Genomic DNA, 19,681 nt, shown 5'->3' on the forward strand with positions numbered 1-19,681 from the left:
TGATAGAGAAATACAGCACAGAACAGGCCCTTCGGCCCACGATGTTGCGCCAAACTTTTGTCCTAGGTTAATCATAGAATTTTGGACAATTTGTCATGGCCAATCCACCCAACCTGCACATCTTTGGACTGTGGGAGGAAACCGGAGTACCCGGAGGAAACCCACGCAGTCACGGGGAGGATGTGCAGACTCCACACAGACAGTGACCCAAGTCGAAATCGAACTTGGGACCCTGGAGCTGTGAAGCAATTGTGCTATCCACAATGCTACCGTGCTGCCCTTAAGAAGTTAACCTACACTCCCTTATTCTACCCTAATCCAAGTACCTATCCAGTAGCCGTTTGAAGGTCCATAAATTTTCCGACTCAACTACTACCACAGGCAGTGCATTCCATGCCCCCACTACTCTCTGGGTAAAGAACCTACCTCTGACATCCCCTCTATATCTTCCACCATTTATCTTAAATTTATGTCCCCTTGTAATGGTGTGTTCCACCCGGGGAAAAAGTCTCTGACTATCTACTCTATCTATTCCCCTGATCATCTTATAAACCTCTATCAAGTCGCCCCTCATCCTTCTCCGTTCCAATGAGAAAAGGCCCAGCACCCTCAATCTTTCCTCGTATGACCTACTCTCCATTCCAGGCAACATCCTGGTAAATCTCCTCTGCACCTTTTCCAAAGCTTCCACATCCTTCCTAAAATGAGGTGACCAGAACTGCACACAGTACTCCAAATGTGGCCTGACCAAGGTTTTGTACAGCTGCATCATCACCTCACGGCTCTTAAATTCAATCCCTCTGCTAATGAACGCTAGCACACCATAGGCCTTCTTCACAGCTCTATCCACTTGAGTGGCAACTTTCAAAGAACAATGAACATAGACCCCAAGATCTCTCTGCTCCTCCACATTGCCAAGAACCCTACCATTAACCCTGTATTCCGCATTCAGATTTGTCCTTCCAAAATGGACAACCTCACACTTGTCAGGGTTAAACTCCATCTGCCACTTCTCAGCCCAGCTCTGCATTCTATCTATGTCTCTTTGAAGCCGACAACAGCCCTCCTCACTATCCACAACTCCACCAATCTTCGTATCATTTGCAAATTTACTGACCCACCCTTCAACTCCCTCATCCAAGTCGTTAATGAAAATCACAAACAGCAGAGGACCCAGAACTGATCCCTGCGGTACGCCACTGATAACTGGGCTCCAGGCTGAATATTTGCCATCCACCACAACTCTCTGTCTTCTATCGGTTAGCCAGTTTGTTATCCAACTGGCCAAATTTCCCACTATCCCATGCCTCCTTACTTTCTGCATAAGCCTACCATGGGGAACCTTATCAAATGCCTTACTAAAATCCATGTACACTACATCCACTGCTTTACCTTCATCCACATGCTTGGTCACCTCCTCAAAGAATTCAGTAAGACTTGTAAGGCAAGACCTACCCCTCACAAATCCGTGCTGACTATCCCTAATCAAGCAATGCCTTTCCAGATGCTCAGAAATCCTATCCCTCGGTACCCTTTCCATTACTTTGCCTACCACCGAAGTAAGACTAACTGGCCTGTAATTCCCAGGGTTATCCCTATTCCCTTTTTTGAACAGGGGCACGACATTCGCCACTCTCCAATCCTCTGGTACCACCCCTGTTGACAGCGAGGACAAAAAGATCATTGCCAACGGCTCTGCAATTTCATTTCTTGCTTCCCATAGAATCCTTGGATATATCCCGTCAGGCCCGGGGGACTTGTCTATCCTCAAGTTTTTCAAAACGCGCAACACATCTTCCTTCCTGACAAGTATCTCCTCAAGCTTATCAGTCTGCTTCACGCTGTCCTCTCCAACAATATGGCCCCTCTCATTTGTAAATACTGAAGAAAAATACTTGTTCAAGACCTCTCCTATCTCTTCAGACTCAATACACAATCTCCCGCTACTGTCCTTAATCGGACCTACTCTCACTCTAGTCATTCTCATATTTCTCACGTATGTGTAAAAGGCCTTGGGGTTTTCCTTGATCCTACCCGCCAAAGATTTTTCATGCCCTCTCTTAGCTCTCCTAATCCCTTTCTTCAGTTCCCTCCTGGCTATCTTGTATCCCTCCAGCGCCCTGTCTGAACCTTGTTTCTTCAGCCTTACATAAGTCTCCTTCTTCCTAGGGTAAGAGTAGGGCCAGTCAAGGACAGTGGTGGGAAGTTGTGTGTGGAGGCTGAGGAGATAAGCGAGATACTAAATGAATACTTTTCGTCAGTATTCACTCAAGAAAAAGATAATATTGTGGAGGAGAATGCTGAGACCCAGGCTATTAGAATAGATGGCATTGAGGTGCGTAGGGAAGAAGTGTTGGCAATTCTGGACAAGGTGAAAATAGATAAGTCCCCGGGGCCGGATGGGATTTATCCTAGGATTCTCTGGGAAGCCAGGGAAGAGATTGCTGAGCCTTTGGCTTTGATTTTTAGGTCATCATTGGCTACAGGAATAGTGCCAGAGGACTGGAGGATAGCAAATGTGGTCCCTTTGTTCAAGAAGGGGAGTAGAGATAACCCCGGTAACTATAGGCCGGTGAGCCTAACGTCTGTGGTGGGTAAGGTCTTGGAGAGGATTATAAAAGATACGATTTATAATCATCTAGATAGGAATAATATGATTAGGGATAGTCAGCATGGTTTTGTGAAGGGTAGGTCATGCCTCACAAACCTTATTGAGTTCTTTGAGAAGATGACTGAACAGGTAGACGAGGGTAGAGCAGTTGATGTGGTGTATATGGATTTCAGTAAAGCATTTGATAAGGTTCCCCACGGTCGGCTATTGCAGAAAATACGGAGGCTGGGGATTGAGGGTGATTTAGAGATGTGGATCAGAAATTGGCTAGTTGAAAGAAGACAGAGAGTGGTAGTTGATGGGAAATGTTCAGAATGGAGTTCAGTTACGAGTGGCGTACCACAAGGATCTGTTCTGGGGCCGTTGCTGTTTGTCATTTTTATAAATGACCTAGAGAAGGGCGCAGAAGGATGGGTGAGTAAATTTGCAGACGACACTAAAGTCGGTGGAGTTGTAGACAGTGCGGAAGGATGTTGCAGGTTACAGAGTGACATAGATAAGCTGCAGAGCTGGGCTGAGAGGTGGCAAATGGAGTTTAATGTGGAGAAGTGTGAGGTGATTCACTTTGGAAAGAATAACAGGAATGCGGAATATTTGGCTAATGGTAAAATTCTTGGTAGTGTGGATGAGCAGAGGGATCTCGGTGTCCATGTACATAGATCCTTGAAAGTTGCCACCCAGGTTGATAGGGTTGTGAAGAAGGCCTATGGTGTGTTGGCCTTTATTGGTAGAGGGATTGAGTTCCGGAGCCATGAGGTCATGTTGCAGTTGTACAAAACTCTAGTATGGCCGCATTTGGAGTATTGCGTACAGTTCTGGTCGCCTCATTATAGGAAGGACGTGGAAGCCTTGGAACGGGTGCAGAGGAGATTTACCAGGATGTTGCCTGGTATGGAGGGAAAATCTTATGAGGAAAGGCTGATGGACTTGAGGTTGTTTTCGTTAGAGAGAAGAAGGTTAAGAGGTGACTTAATAGAGGCATACAAAATGATCAGAGGGTTAGATAGGGTGGACAGTGAGAGCCTTCTCCCGCGGATGGAGGTGGCTAGCACGAGGGGACATAGCCTTAAATTGAGGGGTAATAGATATAGGACAGAGGTCAGAGGTGGGTTTTTTACGCAAAGAGTGGTGAAGCCGTGGAATGCCCTACCTGCAACAGTAGTGAACTCGCCAACATTGAGGGCATTTAAAAGTTTATTGGATAAGCATATGGATGATAAGGGCATAGTGTAGGTTAGATGGCCTTTAGTTTTTTTCCATGTCGGTGCAACATCGAGGGCCGAAGGGCCTGTACTGCGCTGTATCGTTCTATGTTCTATGTTCTTCCTCTTAACAAGACATTCAACCTCTCTTGTCAACCATGGTTCCCTCACTCGACCATCTCTTCCCTGCCTGACAGGGACATACATATCAAAGACACGCAGTACCTGATCCTTGAACAAGTTCCACATTTCACTTGTGTCCTTCCCTGACAGCCTATGTTCCCAACTTCTGCACTTCAATTCTTGTCTGACAGCATTGTATTTACCCTTCCCCCAATTATAAACCTTGCCCTGTTGCTCGCACCTATCCCTCTCCATTACTAAAGTGAAAGTCACAGAATTGTGGTCACTACCTCCAAAATGCTCCCCCACTAACAAATCTATCACCTGCCCTTGTTCATTACCAAGTACTAAATCCAATATGGCCTCCCCTCTGGTCGGACAATCTACATACTGTGTTAGAAAAGCTTCCTGGACACACTGCACAAACACTACCCCATCCAAACTATTTGATCTAAAGAGTTTCCACTCAATGTTTGGGAAGTTGAAGTCGCCCATGACTACTACCCTGTGACTTCTGCACCTTTCCAGAATCTGTTTCCCAATCTGTTCCTCCACATCTCTGCTGCTATTGGGGGGCCTATAGAACACTCCCAACAAGGTGACTGCTCCTTTCCTATTTCTAACTTCAACCCATATTACCTCAGTAGGCAGATCCCCCTCGAACTGTTGTAAATATTCTTTGATTCTACCTTGCTCTGACCTGTTTTAACTTCAATCCCACTGCAGTAAGGAAATAATACACACACCCACTTGATTTGCAATGAATGTTAGTTTTGGTATGTGCCTCTAACTGAAAGGACTATTGTAATAGCAGCCATTTTCTCCACTAAATCTGAAATGTATAACTTGTATTATGCACCTTGAGCACCGTGCTTCCGTAGTATGCGGGTGTCAGAATTATAGTCCAGATGTCACGCAGCCTGGCCCATGAAGTCTCGGTAACCTCTGTCCTATCTCCAACAACCTCCTCTCTCATTTCCATTTCAAAATATATTTCATCTCTTTGATCTCTCTCTGACCTCATCGCTGCTGGTCATCGCAGCCGGCGCCAGCCCTCCGATCTCCTCTTTCCTCCAGCTCCGATCCCTTTCTCCATCCTCCGCGTCCTTGTACTTGCGTTGAAAGTACCAGTTGCTGGGATGGCATGGTGGCGCAGTGTTTAGCACTGCTGCCTCACGGCGCTGAGGACCCGTGTGCAATCTGGGCCCCGGGTCGCTGTCCGAGTGGAGTTTGCACATTCCGTGTCTGCGTGGGTCTTGCTCCCACACCCCAAAAAGATGTGCAGGATAGCTGGATCGGCCACTCTAAATTGCTCCTTAATTGGAGAAAACATAATTGGGTGCTCTAAATTTATATTTTAAAAAAAAGTACTGCTATTTCTTCAATTCCTGACTTGCTTGTTCTCCTGTTTGGCAGGAGGTGAAATGAAAAATGAAAATGAAATGAAAATGGCTTATTGTCACAAGTAGGCTTCAAATGAAGTTACTGTGAAAAGCCCCTAGTCGCCACATTCCGGCGCCTGTTCGGGGAGGCTGGTACGGGAAGGTGAAAAAGTGTTCAGTGCTGTTGCCACGATGGTGGGTAAACCCTAAATTTGGAATGCCAAGATCCATTGGTGAGGAAGTTGGGTGGGCGAGTTGAATTAAGTTTCACATGTGGCTCACAAGTCTTTGTGACGTACCCCACAGCACAGGCGGCATGATGTAGTTTAAGTAGAAATATTAATGTCAGCAGCTAATAATTTTCGGTGCATCATAACAGCCCATGTGTATCTTGCACATGGCAGCAAGAACACGGTTTCTGGATTAAAGTGGATTAATCGGTTAAATGATTGCCAATCTTTAGTTTCGATGACTGAACGAGTGACTCTGGTTGCAGTCAGCTCGGTAACGTCCGATGTTGGTGATAATTGAGGCCGGATTCTTCTGGAGGACTGAGCTTTCCCACCGCTGAACCACTTTGAGTGAGAAGAGTGGTCTGATTCTCGGCGGGTCCTGGCCAAAGCATTGCACAGATGTTCTTTGAACATGCCGTGCGAGTGAAATGGGACTGAGATCAGGTTGACTTCAGCACCATCTCGGGAACTGGCGAGCTTTGATTGTTTATGGCCTTGTGTACTTTATCTTCATACCTCGACATCTCTCCTGCCACATTTTTTGTTCGGGTATCCTTTCATGCACCCGTTTCTGCCTGTTGCCCTCTTCTGTGAAGTGCCCTGGGAGATTTTCTAGATTAATGGCAGTAAATTGGGCTCTAATAGAGTTTCGTTTAGTCACAGTCAAAAGAGTATTGTAACGTTTTGGGCTGGAAAGCCGCAGGGACATTTCCATATTGCACTCTGATTACACTTCAGTTTGGCTTACTGGTACAATAGCTTTTGAAAGTCGGCATTGTATAGAACCATAGAATTTACAGTGCAGAAGGAGGCCATTCGGCCCATCGAGTCTGCACCGGCCGTTGGAAAGAGCAGCCTACTTAAGCCCACACCTCAACCCCACACCGGTAACTCATCTAACCTTAAACCCCATCTGACCTTTTTGGACACTTCAGGGCAATTTTAGCGCAGCCAATCCACCTAACCTGCATATCTTTGGACTGTGGGAGGAAACCGGAGCACACTGGGGAGAACGTGCAGACTCTGCACAGACCCAAGCCGGGAATCGAAATCCGGAGCAGTGAAGCAACAGTGCTAACTATGCTACTGTGCCGCCCGCACCGTTCGATCCCCGTGCCGGCTGAGGTTATTCGTGAAGGCCCTCCGCCTTCTCCACCTTGCCCCTCGCCTGAGGTGCAGTGACCCTTGGGTTAAATCCCCACCGGTCAGCCCTCTCCCTCAAAGGGGAAAGTTCCTGATTCTTCCCCCCACCCCCGCTCCAGAACAGCAGCGTACACCCCGACCTGACCTCTATAATTTTCTGCACCTGGTAGTTGGTGGATTTAAAACTTCAATCCGAAGCCCGATTGGGGAGGCAATTTGCACAACCATTCATTATCGCTCTGCAGCTGGCCGCAAAGGCACTTTATTTTAAAAGGGGCGGCGCTGCCGATTGCTACTTCACTTCAGACGAATTCACCTTGAAAGGCAGAACATATGGTCGTATAATCTATCTTGAAATAAATTCTAATGCATTTTGGATTGTGACTTTAACTTTGTCTCCTTAACAAATGACGGCATAAAGCAGAGTGCAGTACGCCAACCATTGGCCGAGATATTTTACGTTAACAGGTTGTTCAACAGAGATCTATGGATTTGTAAGGTTCAGTTTGCATGAGGATTAAGTAACCCGCACAAAACGTTTCTACGTTTTAATTATTTTCACCTGACCATGCTGTTTTGATGACCGTTTCCTGAGGGTAACATTCTTGGAAAGATTTTGATTTGCTGTTCTTCCTCCTCCCCCCCCCGGAGTTAAATTTTAAGTGTCAACATACTTGTGAGATTTAACGGATTCTTGTCACTGAGTTTAAAATTCATTTTATGGGAAGTGGGCGTCACTGGCTAGGCCAGCATTTGTTGCCCCGGAGAAGGTGGTTTGCAGCCCCCTCAGACTGCGGCAGTGTAGGTATACCCCCCCGTGCTGTTAGGGACGGCTGTCCAGTTTCATTACCTTCCCAGTTCTTTGCCGCTGAGTGGCTTGCGAGGCAATCTCCCAAGGGCATTGTAGAGTCAACCACGTTATTGCTGTGCGTCTGGCGTCACATGTAGGCTAGACCGGGTAAGGATGGTGGATTTCCTTCCCCAAAGGACACTAGTGAACCAGATTTTTTTTACGGCAATCAACAATGTTTTCATGGTCAACATTAGACTTTTAATTCCATAAGACATAGAAGCAGGATTAGGCCACCCGGCCCAACGAGTCTGCTGTGCCATTCAATCATTGCTGTTGTGTTTCTCATCCCCATTCCCCTGCCTTCTCCCCTGATCTCCTTATTAATGAAGAACCTATCTATCTCTGTCTTAAAGACACAGTGATTTGGCCTCCACAGCCTTCTGCGGCAAAGAGTTCCACAGATTCACCACCCTCTGGCTGAAGAAATTCCTCCTCATCTCAGTTTTAAAGGATCGTCCCTTCAGTCTGAGATGACGCCCTCTGCTTCTAGTTTTTCCGACAAGTGGAAACATCCTCTCCACGTCCACTCTACCCAGACCTCGCAGTATCCTGGAAGTTCCAATAAGATCCCCCCCTCATTCTTCTAAACTCCAAAGAGTACAGACCCAGAGTCCTCAACCGTTCCTCATACAACAAGCTCTTCATTCAAGAGATCGTTCTTATGAACCTCCTCTCCAAGGCCAGCAGATCCTTTCTTGGATACGGGGCCCCAAACTGCTCACAATTCGAGATATTTAAATATTTAAATTCCACCATCTGTCGTGGTGGGATTCGAACCTGGGCACCCAGAACTTTACCCTGGGTCTTTGCATTGCTACTCCAGCAAATCACTGTGCCACCCCCCCCCCCCCCCCCCATATAATAATAATCTTTATTGTCACAAGTAGACTTAACACAGCAATGAAGCCCCTAGTCGCCACATTCTGGCGCCTGTTTGGGTACACTGGGAGAATTCAGAATGTCCAATTCACCTAACAAGCACGTCTTTCGGGACTTGTGGGAGGAAACCGGGGCACCCGGAGGAAACCCACACAGACACGGGGAGAACGTGCAGACTCCGCACAGGCAGTGACCCAAGCCAGGAATCGAACCAGCGACCTTGGCCTTGTGACGCCACAGTGATAACCACTGTGCTACCGTGCCTCCCTACTCTTGTTATATAATCATTCACTTTTCCCTCCAAACAAACCAAACCTTGGTGACTACATTGGCCCTTGTTGAATTCTCCTAGAGGATTCTTTCTGATTTTAGGTAACTGCTAGAGTTGCTGCATTCCCCCTCTACCCATTTATAGTTTTCAAATTTTATCTGCCTTTTATTCTAATCATTTTAAGCACCAAGGTGGCTGAAGAAGCACAATACTTGTTTGCATTGTAATAAATCAAAGTCTTGTTTGGGGCAGTGCATTAGTTTAACTGGATGATCAAGTGGAGAGGACACTCGGCGTGTATATCTCCACCGTGCTGTGTTCACTCGACATTCCTTCTGTCGCACAGCTCTTCCTTGAGGCCCTTTCCTGCCTGGTTGATGCACCGTAACTACAAAGCTGAAATAAGAAACCTTTTTTATCAAGATGTTCCATCTCACCAAGGAGGCTTGGCCATCCAACAAGCTGCCCTGAAAACCCTGCTCATGTCTTGACAACTGTGATGAGTTCCACCGCAGCAGCCGAGGCAATCCACAAAACAAAGAACATCAAACCTTTTTTTTAATTTAAAAAAAAGTAAATTTGCCTGATCTCCCAATGTTAACAGACTCTCTTCCGGATCCTCATCGTCATAGCAAACTAATCAGTCCTTGCTTGTGTCATATGGCCCATTCTCTATCTGCGTAAATACAATCTTAGTTTTTGAGATATATTGTTCATAGACAACTAAACAGACTAACCAGTGAGGGAACAGTACCTCTGCCCATCTTCAGTGGTGGAAGTTCTAATCATTTGATGCCAGTGTGACCTTAGAACATGGAACATACGGTGCAGAAGGAGGCCATTCGGCCCATCGAGTCTGCACCGACCCACTTAAGCCCTCACTTCCACCCTATTCTGTAACCCAATAACCCCTCCCAACCTTTTTGAACACCAAGGGCAATTTATCATGGTCAATCCACCTAACCTGCAAGTCTTTGGATTGTGGGAGGAAACCGGGGCACCCGGAGGAAACCCACGCAGACACGGGGAGAACGTGCAGACTCTGCACAGACAGTGACCCAGCGGGGAACCGAACCTGGGACCCTGGCGCTGTGAAGCCACAGTGCTAACCACTTGTGCTGCTTGGGCACAAAGCAGCAATGACTACATTCAGACATAATGTATTAGCTAATGGATACATTGGGGTGTACTGAGTTAGTGAAAGGGGCGATCCAAATGCTTGTTGAAACTGGATATGGGGAGCTTGGTTAATGACCAATTATTTGCCATAACCGCTTGAGTGATTCCTCGGCCCTTTATGGTCATGTTTGACAGTCTATATCGATGCTTATTGAATGGCAAAAGGATGTTGCCTGGTCTGGAGAGTGTTAGCTATGAGGAGAGGCTGAATAGACTTGGGACTGTTTTCATTAGAAAGGTGGAGGTTGAGGGGTGACCTGATAGAGGTCTACAAGATTATGAGGGGTATGGACAGAATGGATGGGCAGGCACTCTTTCCCAGGCTGGAGGGGTCAGTCACCAGGGGGCATGGGTTTAAGGTCCGTGGGGCAAAGTTTAGAGGAGATGTGCGAGGCAGGTTTTTTTTTTTACAGAGGGTGGTGAGTGCCTGGAACGCGTTGCCAGGGGAGGTTGTGGAGGCAGATACATTAAGGGCGTTCAAAAGGCATCGTGACAAACACATGGACAGGATGGGTATAGAGGAATAGGGCACTGGAAGCGCTGAGGGTTTTGGCCAAAGCTGGTATCAAGCCGGTACGGTCTTGGAGGGCCGAAGGGCCTGTTCCTGTGCTGTATTGTTCTTTGTTTGCCACATGTTGAGCTGCCAAATCTTCATTGGCACTGTTTTGTTCCATTGCTTCGTTCACCATTCGGCCAGCAATGTTTATACAGCCAAGGCAAATATAATCTGAGCAGCCATCACACCCCACTAGTTACAATCCCTCATCATCGAGGGATGTCACTCTTATTTATGTTAAGCAGATAGAAGCAATCATTGAATCAGGTGATCCACTGAAATGTTATACTTGATTGAGTGACAAAATGGAATTAACACGGTCGTGTTATTTAACTTGGATTTGCTATGATCTGAATTCTGACCCATTTGGAACGAACAAGCCCTACCTGGTGCCCCATATTCTCTGTGAATACTGCTATCTTGCTGAACAAATTGTTCAGTTTCACCGACAGGAGTTAGTGCTCTGAGTAATGATCAATGATGGCAATCACAAAGTTTATAATCCTCAAAATTTATCTGTTAGATTGCATGCTCTGAGATACCATTGCCTTGTTTGAGGGTTTAATACTTAATCCTCTTCGTTCCTCGTATTCTGATTATGCTGAAAGAAAATGGGTGCATTTTACAATGTATGTTCCCTTTTATCTTGCGCTGCATCATTTGAGCTCCTGTCATAATCTTGGACACAAAACTTGAGCTGGCCTCGAGTTGTATATATGCAAAGCAATTTAAAATAATAAGCTTTTATTTTTGAAATGGCAACCTTCAGTTTGCGTATGTCGCTCGATCAACACTGGCCAGTCGAAGGTTTTTGCCCAGCTGGTGAACTAACTCAGCGATTGGATGTGAATGCCGGGGAGAAAGATCGAGATGTTTGCAGACGGCTCGGAAATTAGCCGCGTGGTTGAGAGAGTGTGTATGGGGAGGGCTGTAGAGGAGATGTGCAGGCTGCAGGCAGCTATCAATGGACAGGTCAGGTGAGCAGGAAAGGGCAAATGGAATTCAGCCTGGAGAACTGAGATAATAACCTTTTATTGTCACAAGTATGAAGTTACTGTGAAAAGCCCTAGCTCCCTCAACCTTTCTTCATAAGACATGCCCTCCAGTCCAGTCAGCATCCTGGCAAATCTCCTCTGCACCCTCTCCAAAGCATTCACATCCTTCCCATAATGAGGCGACCAGAACTGAACACAATATTCCAAGTGTGGTCTAGCCAGGGTTTTATAAAGCTGCAGCAAAACCTCACGGCTCTTAAACTCAGTCCCCTTGTTACTGAAAGTCAACACACCACACATCGTATAAACAACCCTATCGACCTGGGTGGCAAATTTGATGGATCTATGTATGTGGACCCCAAGGTCCCTCTGTTCCTCCACACTTCCAAGAATCCTGCCTTTAACCCTGTATTCAGCATTCAAATTCGACCTTCTAAAATGAATCACTTCACATTTATCTTGGTTGAACTCCAGCTGCCACTTCTCAGCCCAGCTTTGCATCCTGTCAATGTCCTGTTGTAACCTGCAACAGCCCTCAACACTATCTACAACTCCACCAACCTTTGAGTCATTGGCAAACTTAGTAACCCACCCTTCCACTTCCTCATCCAAGTCATTTATAAAAAACACAAAGAGCAGAGGTCCCAGAACAGATCCCTGCGGGACACCACTGGTCACCGACCTCCAGGCGGAATACTTTCCATCCACTACCACTCGCTGTCTTCTTTTGGCCAGCTAATTCACGGTAGCATGGTGGTTAGCATCAATGCTTCACAGCTCCAGGGTCCCAGGTTCGATTCCCGGCTGGGTCACTGTCTGTGTGGAGTCTGCACGTCCTCCCCGTGTGTGCGTGGGTTTCCTCCGGGTGCTCCGGTTTCCTCCCACAGTCCAAAGATGTGCGGGTTAGGTGGATTGGTCATGCTAAAATTGCCCGTAGTGTAAGGTTAATGGGGGGATTGTTGGTTTACGGGTTACGTGGGTTTAAGTAGGGTGATCATTGCTCGGTACAACATCGAGGGCCGAAGGGCCTGTTCTGTGCTGTACTGTTCTATGTTCTATGTTCTATGCAGACAGCCAAATTTCCCGAAATCCCATGCCCCCTAACTTTCTGATTGAGCCTACCATGGGGAACCTCATCAAATGCCTTACTGAAATCCATATACACCACATCCACTGCCCGACCTTCATCAATGTGTCTCGTCACATCTTCAAAGAATTCAATGTGGCTTGTGAGGCACGACCTGCCCCTCACAAAGCCATGCTGACTATCTTTAATCAAATTATGTTTTTCTAAATAATCACAAATCCTATCTCTCAGAATCCTTTCCAATATTTTGCTCATCACAGATGTAAGACTGACTGGTATGTTTCCCAGGGATTTCCCTATTCCCTTTCTTGAACAGGGGAACAACATTCGCCTCTCTCCAATCATCTGGTACTTCTTCAGTGGAGAATGAGGATGCAAATATCATGGCCAACGGCGCAGCAATCTCCTCCTTCGCTTCCCGTAGTAACTTTGGGTATATCCCGTCAGGCCCAGGGGACTTATCTATCCTGATGTTTTCAAAATTTCCAGCACATCTTCCTTCTTAATATCAACCTGTTTGAGCCTATTAACTTGGTTCACGCTGTTCTCACGAGCAACAAGATCCCTCTCTCCAGTGAATACTGAAGCAAAATATTCATTTGGGCCTCCCCTACGTCCTCAGACTCTAGGCATAAGTTCCCTTCATTATCCCTGATCGGCCCTACTCTCACTCTGATCATCCTCTTATTTCTCAGATAAGTGTAGAACGCCTTGGGGTTTTCCCTAATCCTTCCTGCCAGGGCTTATACATTCCCCCTTCCAGCTCTCCTAAATCCTTGACTTGTTGGAGGAAACTGGAGCACCTGGAGGAAACCCACGCAGACACTGGGAGAACGTGCGAAACAGAGTGACCCAAGCCGGGAATCGAACCTGGGACCCTGGTGCTGTGAAGCAACAGTGATAACCAATGTGCTACCATGCTGCTTAGGCCCGTCCTTGGTAGATGTAAAGACAGTATCCTTTCATGCCTATACTAATATGCGGACAGCCAGGTTCTACATGATGTACCGCTGTCAGGAAAAATAAGACACCTAACAAGTGTGAAACATATACATCCCTCGACACGTTTAACTTGTAAGATGTAACTGAGACTTGCAGCAACCATTTCGGTGAATCAATATTTTCAGAATCTGTGAATGTTGGAGCTGCTGTTCTGTATCCTTGGAGATTGGCAAAATCAAAATGCCCGTGTGATCATCTCTGCTTTGGTGTTGCGTTTAAGAACAGAAATGCTTTTGAATAAAACGCAGAGGCTGGACAGTGGGGCTTGTTGCTGACAATTGGCCTTCCTGCCAGTCTGTCTCGGAGCATTTCTGAAGTACAGGCCCCACGCTTTGAAACTTTACCCATTCTCGGCAATATCGGGTACCTTCAAGCGCCAGGGTGCTCACTGAATTTACGTTGTGCTCTATCGGTCGCTGGTCTTCGTTAGCTCATTCAGCAGTAGCGTAGCCTGGAGCTGGCTGGGTGAGACTAGCAATGAGGATAAATTGGCACGGATGGAACATTAGGAAAACCCTTCAATCCAGTCGAAAGGAACTCTGTAAAACTGCGAATGGCTTTGAACGCACCCATTGCGAAAGTTAGTGATCTCGATGGCCCCTTGGATTGCTCATTTCACCTTCGAGGGGTGGTAGCCCTTTGTCCGTCATGTGATTCCCCTCAGGCCACTTGGCATGTGCTTATTTTGCAAACTGTTGGTATTGAGCTTGACTTCGCATTTCAAAATGAGGAAGTCCCGCCACCCAGAGTGTGTCGAAACCAAACTATTCACAGAGGCTGTGATTTGATTTTAAATTACGTAAGCGAGTAAACGTTGCTGATCTGGGCAGACTCGCTGACTTGGATTTCTGTTTCTTTCCCTTCGTAGGCTGCAATGCCAGAATTTCTAACCCATCCTTAATTGCCCCGGAGAAAGTGCTGGTGAACCGGCGCCTTGAACGGCAGCAGTCCGTGTGGTTTTGGTGCTGAGGGAGTTCCAGGACTTTGACCCAGCGGCAGGCGGAGGGGTGTGTGTGACTAAGGGTGGAGACTTTCAGCCGCAGGTGTTCCCTGCACCTGCTGCCGTTGCTCTTGACGGAAGGATTCACATCTTTGGCGACTCGCTGCAGTGCACCTTGTAGGCGGTAAACGCCACTGATGCTGGATGCCAGTGATGCAGGGAATGAAGGTTTGAAGTGGTGGGTTGGAGTGCCAATCAAGTGGGCTGCTTTGCCCTGAAGTTTGGTTGGAGCTGCATGCATCATAGGCGGATGGAGGACATTGCATTGTACACCTAACTGATACCTCGCAGATGATGGAAAGGCTTCCGGACATTAAAAGGTGAATTGCTTGCTGCAAAATACATCTCTAACCTGCTCTTGTAGCCACAATATTTCTGTGGTTGGTCCAGTTGAGTTTCTGTTTATAATGGTAACCCCGGCAGTGGAGAAAATGCCATTGAACATCGGAGGCTGTGGTTAGACATTCTTTTGTTCGTCCTTGGCTTTCACTCGTGTGGCATGAATGTTATTTGCCACTCAGCAGCTCAACTTAAATGACGCCCAGTCCTGGTTGCATGCAAGCCTGGGCTGCTTCAGTGTCTGACGGGTTGCGAATGAATCTGGATGTGACGCAACCTTCAGAAGACGACTTTCCTTCTGACCTTACAATGGAGGGGACGTCATTGCAGCCATGGAAGATGGTTGGGTCTCTGACAGTACCACCCTTTCCCGCAGTGAGTTCCAGACCCTTGCCACCCGCTGGGTGAAAATATTTCTTATCCACCCTCCTCTGATCGTTCCACCAATTCCTCTAAATCTGAGTAGTGACCTCTGCCAGCGGAAAAGCTATCCACTCGGTATTTACATCCATCATAATTTTATATACATGGATTAAATATTCCCTAGCAACATCCCAGTATCTCCTGTACCCCCTCTGATACGACTACATCCATTCGATGTCCAGAAGTGTTAACTGGACTCCAATTGCCTCCCAATTAATGCCTTGTGAAGTTCTCACATAACCTCCCTGCTCTCCGGTTTAATGCCTGGATCAGTAAAGGAAAGCATTACAGATGCCTTCTTAATCATCTTATCTACCTGCCCTGCTACCGACAGCGATCTGTGGACACACACTCGTTGGTCCTTCTGTTCTTCTAAACCTTTCAGAATCCTCACATTTATTGCGTATTTCCTTGCCTTGTTTTTCCCTCGCCAAATTCACTGCTTCACACTTCTCCAGCTTGAACTATGTTTGCCACTTTTCTGTCGTTTCCTCCCCCCCCCCCTCCCCCCCCCCTGCAAGCAATCCATTGATAACTTCCTGCATTCTCTAGATTTCTTTGTCACTCTCATGCCTTCCTATAATTCAGACTAAATCAGAAAGCAGTCTGGCTCTAAGCCCTGCAGAATCCCACTGGAAACCACACAACACCCAGTGACTGTAACCCTTTGTGTTCCTGCAACTTGGCGCTAATTTGGTATCCAACTTGCTGCTTTCCCTTGGATCCTGTCAGCTTTTAAATTTCCTGATCAGCCCGCCGTGTGGAACCTTGGCAGGAGCCTTGCTCAGGTACTGAGTGACTACATCAAACGCTGCAGCCTCGTCAACCTAACGTGGCGTCCTTAAAAAATTCACTCCAGCTGATCAGACATGACCTCCCCCTGACAAATCCGTGCTGAGCCGTCCTCGCTGAATCTGTGCCTGTCAAAATGACAATTTGTACTGCTTCTGCGAAATGTGGAACTCGTTACCGCAGGGCGTAGTTGAGGCGAAGAGCTTGGATACATTTAAGGGAAGCTAGATAAACACCAGGCAGAAAGGAACAGGAGGATGTGTTGATAGGGTCAGATGACGCATGGTTGGGAGGAAGCTGGTGTGGAACATAAACAACAGCGTGAATGTTTTGCACTGACTGGATATCTGTGTGCAGCAAGCACTTTGATGGTTATTCCATTTCCTCCCAAAATTAATGCCGGCGTGGTTGCAGTTGGGAACTCAGCTGTCTGGAGGTTTGCACATGCATGTGCTATTTGTTTAGTCATACACAGCACACACACGCACACACAAACACACACCCTTTTCTGTGGTTAGCCTGTTGCTTCACAGCTTCAGGGTCCCAGGTTCGATTCCTGGCTCGGGTCACTGTCTGTGCGGAGTCTGCACGCTCTCCCCGTGTCTGCGTGGGTTTCCTCCGGGCACTCCGGTTTCCTCCCACAAGTCCTGAAAGACATGCAGGTTAGGTGAATTGGACATTCTGGATTCGCCCTCTGTGTACCCGAACAGATGCCGGGAGTGTGGCGACTAGGGGCTTTTCACGGTAGCTTCATTGCCTACTTGTGACAGTAATTATTATTAATAAACAGTGAATTCTTACATGCATTGTGCTTCAGGTATTTCAAAAGCATTCCTTTAAAAGTCGGAAGTTCCAGGTAGCGTTAGTGATTTATTGTCGGTACTGTAGAGCTGGTTAATGAAGTTTGCTGTGCAAATAAGCTGCCTGTAAATGTCATTCTGCCGTGAAGTAAGACTGTGCCCTGCCAGTTGTGGTGTTTGGAATATTGTAACTCGGGTGTGGGCCCTTCATATTTCTCTCTCGGTGTTAAAGTGGCATGTCGCCTGGTTATGGGCAGGTTCTGCTCTTGGGAAGGAGGAAGGTGCAATGCACAATGTCAATTTTTATCTGGTTTATTTTACATGCAAGTGCCGCCCGTTGTTTTCAGTTGGTGGTTTGCCGGTATCATTGTGGCCCCAGCATTCTGCAGGCTGCATACTTCCATTTCCCCCCCCCGTGTACCGAGAAAAGTTGCACCCTAATCTCCCACCGCAACTGGTGATTTAAAGGGGAAATGTTCATTGAACGGTGTGACTAGAGGAAGAAGCAAATCACTCTCTCAGAAAGAGGTCAGCTTCTGTTTGGAAGAAATGAGACAGGAACACTTGGGCGAACTGGCTGTAAAACCAGCAAAAAACCTGGAATGCTGTATGAGTAGCTTGGAGACGCTAAAGAGCTGAAATATTTTCCCAGCAGCAGACTGGGAACCTACCGTTACCCGGTTACATGTTTGCTAAGGAATTCCGGAATGCTTCCACTATTGGGGCTGCCGTGATCAAAGTGTGAGGGGGTTTGGAGAAGCTTGCCTTCCTGGTGATAATTGCACGAATCGGAATTGTGTCTCGAGCGAAGCGGCTCCGAGGCTGCTCCGCACGAGCGCTGAGAGTGGGCGATGATGACTGAAGGGGCAATCTATCATCGGGGACGCTGATTGTTTTGCGGCCGTGGAATTGCAATTCTACGGGCAGTATTTCCCCAAATTTGTTAGTGTCAGACCCTGACTGAAAACCGACGGGCTGTTCTCCAGAAATCCAGCCGCGTTTTCAGACCAGATTGTCTGGCACTCTGATGGGCCGGGGTCTGATTGAGCCAGGAAACCCGGCTCCACAGAGATCGGGGCGCCATCTTTAAAGGGTGCCCTGATCTGCGTTTAAAATGTAGCCCCCCCCCCCCCCAATCACAACTGCCAACTCAGACCACGGGTATTGAGCCAACCCAATGACCATCAGCGTGGAAGTATCGGGAGCACTCTCTTACTTCACAGCTCTCTCCCCCCCCCCCCCCACTCATCCGCAGGTATCTCTGTGCTCCCCCCCAATGGAGGAAGATTACCCCCACCCTGCCAGAGCTGACTTTGCACTTCTCCCTTCATGGGGATACTGACGGCGCCAGGAGGCAATGCCCAATATTGTCCCTCAACCCCGGAGCCTCCCGGTGTGGTTGGGAACGGAGGGAGCTAAGCCCTTTTATTAAGGGTGTCAAGCTGATCACGCCTCTGGGGTGGGGGGGGGTTCTCAAACTAAGATCATGCCTCCGCTCACTCACTAGATTTAAAGGCAATAATGTGATTTGCACCCGGGGTGAATGAAAAATGAAAATCGCTTATTGTTACGAGTAGGCTTCAATGCTCCTAGTCCCTAGTCGCCACATTCCGGTGCCTGTTCTGGGAGGCTGGTACGGGAATTGAACAGTGCTGCTGGCCTGCCTTGGTCAGCTTTCAAAGCCAGCGATTTAGCCCAGTGTGCTAAAACAGCCCCTAATGGGATTGCGAGATCTCGTCCTGCATGTCAACAAGAGTACCGACTGCAATCTGTGCCAGTGAGACATGGAAGGGAGCAGACATGGCACACATATTGGCCATCTTCCATCAGCCTTGCCTATCTAAGGTCCTGAGCATCACTTGGGCAGACAGCATCACTGACAAAGCGCGACACAGGGGACTGGTCAGAGGTGCCTGTGGGACATTGTGTCAGAGACGATTGATGCTGGTTGGATATGTCCTTCGCCTCCCAGAGAGTGGATACCGGGAGAAGAAAACGACATGAAGTGCAGTTCAGGAGGACCTTCAAAAGCGGGACACCATCTGAACTGTAGCGAATGAGATTGCGATGGACTGGAGCCAAGGCGGAGTCTTGCTGCCCATTTTCCTGCTTGGACCAGTGGAACTAAGTATAAGAACTGGGGGTTGGAAGCTGTTGTTGATGGGACTCCTGACCTCCGCTGTGTGCATAAAGATTGTGCATAAGTGTGCATAAGGAGCCGTGCTCCGAAAGCTCGTGTTTGAAACAAACCTGTTGGACTTTAACCTGGTGTTGTAAGACTTCTTACTGTGCATAAAGATTAGCATCTTGTGGAACTGTGTAGCTATATAATATCATCCATTCTAAAGCAAAATGCTCATGGTTGTATCACAAGTATCTTTGTTGAATCGGCAAATTTAAAGTAACATGGCCCATTTCATTTGGCCTGTTAATTCATGTATTTTCTAAATGGGGAACTGCTTAGGAAATCAGAAGCACAAAGCGACTTGGGAGTCTTTGTACAAGATTCTCTTAAGGTTAACTGAGTGTCTTTCAGACAGAGATAGATAGGTTATTGATGAATAAGGGCATCAAGGGTTATGGGGCAGAAGACAGGAGAATAGGGATGAGAAAATATCAACCATGATTAAATGACGGAGCAGACTCGATGGGCCGAGTGGCCTAATTCTGCTTCTGTGATCTTATGGTCTTGATTTAGTTCCAGGTTGTGTTGCAATAAAAGCACCTTGTTGGTAGTTACTTCATTTGGTGCTTATTCAGTAAAGGTGGTTATTTTTAGTTCATAGTTCCCTCATGGGGATTGTGAGAGTG

Source organism: Scyliorhinus canicula, chromosome 29 (genome assembly GCF_902713615.1).
Source record: "Scyliorhinus canicula chromosome 29, sScyCan1.1, whole genome shotgun sequence".
NCBI lineage: Eukaryota > Metazoa > Chordata > Chondrichthyes > Carcharhiniformes > Scyliorhinidae > Scyliorhinus > Scyliorhinus canicula.